The following is a 4,792-nucleotide window of genomic DNA, read 5'->3' as shown; positions in this document are numbered from 1 at the left end:
TACCCTGCCACACCTATTAGATTGACTAATGTAACAAAAAGGAAAATGACAAATATTAGATGGGAAGTGGTAAAATTGGGACACAAATGCATTTTGTTGGTGGAGTTGTGAACTGATTCTTCTATTATGTAATTTGGAACTATGTCCAAGGGTCTATAAATTTGTGCATGCCCTTTGACCCAGCAATACCCAAAGAGATCAAATAAAAAGTACTTAGATGTACATAATTATTTGTAGCAGCTCTTTTTGTGGTGGCAAAGAATTGGAAATTAATTGAAGAGATGCCCATTGTTTGGGGAATGGCTGAGCAAGTTGGGATATATGATTGTAATGGAATAGTATTCTGTTATAAGAAATTAAAAGCAGGATGGGTTCAGAAAAACCTCGAAAGTCTTACATGAATTGATGCAAAGTGAAGTGAGAACCAGAAGAACATTGTACATAGTAATAGCAATATTTTAATAATGATATTGTGAATGACTTAACTATTCTCAGCAATATAATGATTCAAGATAACTCCAAAGGTATTATGATGAAAAATACTATCTACCTCCAGAGAAAGAACTGATGGAATCTGATTGCTGATTGAAGTATACTTTTAAAACTTTATTTACTATTTTTGGGGGCTTTTTTTTGTCTGCATTTTCTTTTGCAACTTGAATAATAATAGAAATAATGATTGTACATGTAGAATCTATATCAAGTTTGCTTGCCTTCTCAGGGAGGGGAGGGGAGAAAGAGAATTTGGAATTTAAATTAAAACAAAATTTTTTTTGCCAATTACACATAATAGCTAATGTACACATAAGTTTTCCAAAATTATATGATCCAAATTCTCTCCCCTGTTCTGAAGCTAGCAAGCAATTCAATCCATGTTATGTCCAATAGGTAGTTGGTAAGTGGGACTCTCCTGAGCCTTTAATGCACAGAAGAGACACTTGGGCTGGGTATTTGGATTAGGGAGTCATTTGCATTGCAATGGCATGGAAATCTGTGAGAACTGATAAAGAGATCTCCAAGTGAGAGAGTATAGAGAAAAAAGAGAAGAGGGCCCAAGTCTAAGCCTTGTGGTACTTCCCATAGCTAGAAATAGCTGTGGATGATGATTGTACCCAAAGAACAGAGAAAGATTTGTTGAACAGGAAGGAGTGAGATCAAGAGAGAACAGAGCCACAAAATCACAGTGGGCAGAAAGTATTCAGTTGGTTAACAATATCAAAGGCAAGAGAAGTCAAGAAGTATAATTGAGAAAAGGCCATAAGAATTAGTAGCTGAGATCACTAGTAACTTTGCAAAATGCAGTTTCTGTTGAATAGTGAGGTCAAAAGCCAGACTGTGGAGGAGGAGAAGTGAGAGAGGCAATGGATGCAAATGTCCTTATTTATTTAATTATTTGTTTGTTTGTTGGTTTATTTAAGTGCCTTCCAGGCACAACCCTCTGGGGTGGAGGGGTGGATACAAGGACAAAAACAAAATGGCTTTTGACTTAAAGATTGTACTCTGCTGGGGGATTTAAAATATACACTGATAAGGAAACACAAGATATTTTGATGATGGAAAGAGAGAGAGAGAGAGAGTGAGAGAGAGCAGCCCAGGCTCGCATTAATGATTGAATCATAGGATTATAGTTTTGGAATTTAATCAGTCTATCAATCAACAAGAGCTAGATATACAAAGACAAACATATAAGACTGCTTTCTAAGAAAGCATTTTATAGGGAGAGTCAAGTATACATATTACCATATACAAAATAAACACATATAATATATATATATATATATATATAAGGTAATTTTTTTGTGGAAAGGACTAGCAGGCTATAAGTTTTGGGAAAGGCCTTATTTAGGAGGTGCTGACTGAATGAGCTTTGAAGGAAACTACAAATTCTAAAAGGCAGAGGGAGTGCATTCTAGACATGAAGTTCTGACTATTTAAAGGCATGCATCTAGATAGATGAGCCTTTTAAGTGGAAAACAAAACAAAACAAAACAAAACCAGTTTGGTGGGACTCGAGAATTCCTGGAGGGAAGTAATAGAAGAGACCTCAGAGTTCATTTTCACCCCTTTGTTTTATAAATGAAAGCTGAGGCCCAGAAAGTTTGTTACCCCTGAATGACAGTAGTGACAGGGGTAAGATGTGAACCCAAGTCCTTTCATTCCAAAAACAATGCTATTTCTCCTAGTAAAAGATACAATAAGGGGTAAAGATAAAGGAGAGAGAGAGAATTTGGAGCAGAAAAAAAAAAAAAAAAGATAAGGGCCTGGACCTATAATTTCTTTAGTAGGGAGCTCCTTTGTAAGAAAAAAAACTCCCTCTACACATGCATTCTCCTTTAAGATAGTTGCTTAGAACATTGAGCAATCATTTGTTCAGGGTCACCAAACCAATATATATTAGAAGGAGAACTTGAATCTAGATCTTTCTGGCTTTAGGGTTTGTTCCTTATCCATTCCACCATGCTGCCTCTCAAGCAAGAAAAATTTATGTATCTATATATTATTAACAGTAAGATAATGGTAAAAATAATCTAATCCATATACCAAATCTCCTAATTTTCAAGGGCTAATATTACTTCCATTACAGCATGAATCTAGTCTTCAAAACCAATTCTGGATATCAGAGTAAAAACTTGAACTATATAGCTCTGCCAAGAAGCAGTTAAGTGATTTCCTTACTTACGATTCAGTCACATATGGTTACTTATGACTCAGGTCACAATATTTTTTGGAAAAAATTTTAATTAATGAGTAAGTCAGGAAAGACTTTTCATAGGAGGTTTCAACTGAACTGATTGTTTTTTGTTTTTTTTTAAGCCCTTACTTACTGTGTATTGGCTCCAAGGCAGAAGAGTGGAAAGGGATAGGCAATGGGGATTAAGTGACTTGTCCAAGGTCACACAGCTAGAAAGTGTCTGAGGCCAGATTCGAACCTAGCCTCCGGTCTCTAGGCCTGGCTTTCAATCCACTGAGCCACCTAGCTGCCCCCTGAACTGATTCTAGAGGGAAGCGAGGAAAAGTGAAAGTGAGGAGGGAGTGAATTTTAGCCTTGAGGGAATGCTTGTGAGATTCCTAGAGATAGAAGATGAAATGTTGATTTTTCTTTCAATTTTATTTGATTTTCAGTTCCAAATTCTCTCCATCCCTCCACTTTTCCCAGAAGGCAAGAAATACAATATCTATTATAAATATGAAGTCATGCAAAACATATTTCTGCATTAGCCACATCTACCACTACCCTACCACCTCCCCCCCCCCAAAAAAAAAAAAAAAAAAAGAAAGAGAAAGAATAATGTGTTTCTATTTGCACTGTGTCCATTAGTTCTTTATCTGGGGATGGATAGCATTCTTCGGCATTAGTTCTGGGATGCTGGTTTGTAAAATAGCTAGTAAGTCAGTTTGACTGGAATACAATGTGCAAGAAGGGGTCTAGTATGAAATAATGAAATATTTTGGAGCCAGATAATGGAGGACTTTAAATGACAGATAGAAGAATTAACAGAAGGCAACAAGAAATCACTAAAGGTTTTAGGGCTAGAAAGTGACATAGTCAGACTTGTGCCTGGGGAAGATAATTTGGTATCTGTGTGGAGGACAGGTCAGAGTGGGGCAATACAGGATGGAAAGTACCCTAGTCTAAGTGAGAGAAGATGAGGTCCTAAAATAGGAATTTGGTTGTGTGAATGGAGAGGAGATATATCTGGAAAATGTGGAGGTAGAATCAACAGGGTTTCTAAACTAAATGGAAATAGAAATAAAGGAATGGGAAGAATCAATGATGCAAGTCAAGATTGCTAACTGTGATGGTGGGAAAAGATAGTGTCCTGACCTCAAGAATAAAGAAGTTTGGAGGGTTAGGTTTGGAATGCACAAAGGCAAAGATAATGAATTCTGTTTTGAATGTGCGGTGAGATGCTGATCTTAGTCTCAGCTAGTAACTCACTTTAATCTTAGGCATTTCCCCCGCTTTGTAATCCTCAGATCCTGTTTTGTAAAATGAAGTTATACTGGTTGGATCTTCCAGCTCTTACACATGGAGAGGTAGGTTTGAGGAGGTAAAGGCCTGGGGTGGGGGATGGGTTAGAGTTTAGGGCATCTGGTTCTCAGAGAGGGGGCATTTCAGTCATGATGGTTGAAAAATGTTTGTTCTTGGTGTGGTATCTATTTCCAGAGTGGAGATGGGGAAAGAGGTCTTCATATCCAGGAGGTGGTGAGCTCAGAATCCAGGTGTGGAGTGGCATTCTGCCTCTAGCCTTAAAGGGTCTCTTTTGGAGGTTGAAGATGTGTATGTGTCTATGTCTATTAGAGGTTAGAGGAGAGTGTGTGTGTGTGTGTGTGTGTGTGTGTGTGTGTATTAGAGGTTAGAGGAGGTTCCATTTCCAGAGCCTGGTGAAGGGAGAAGCAATTAGGAGTTTCAGGCTCTGGGGGGAGGGGTCTCTATCCTTTGAACTGGAGGATGGTCAGATACTAGCCCGGGTCCCCTTTTCCCGCCTCCTTCAGCGTAGGGTGATAGTCACCTCTCAGCGTTATCACACCACGGGGCGGCGCCCCAAAGGGAGAACTCACAGTCCATCCATTGGTAACCACTCTAACGGTGGCCCCGCCCACATTATCTGACCCCGCCCCTTGCCCTCCCTCTCAGACCTATCTCTTTTCATCTCTTCCCCATTTGGGCTCCGCCCTAGAATGGCTCTGCCCCGCCCCTCGCCGAATAGCCACGCCCTCCATGCCATGGCTCCTCCCCTTCCCGTCTTGCCCCGCCCCCATCTGACGGACGGAGTTGTTTTCGCTGGGC

This window comes from Gracilinanus agilis, chromosome 2 (genome assembly GCF_016433145.1).
Source record: "Gracilinanus agilis isolate LMUSP501 chromosome 2, AgileGrace, whole genome shotgun sequence".
NCBI classification, from domain to species: domain Eukaryota; kingdom Metazoa; phylum Chordata; class Mammalia; order Didelphimorphia; family Didelphidae; genus Gracilinanus; species Gracilinanus agilis.
The sequence above is the reverse complement of the archived record's forward strand: the minus strand, read 5'-3'. Positions refer to the sequence as shown.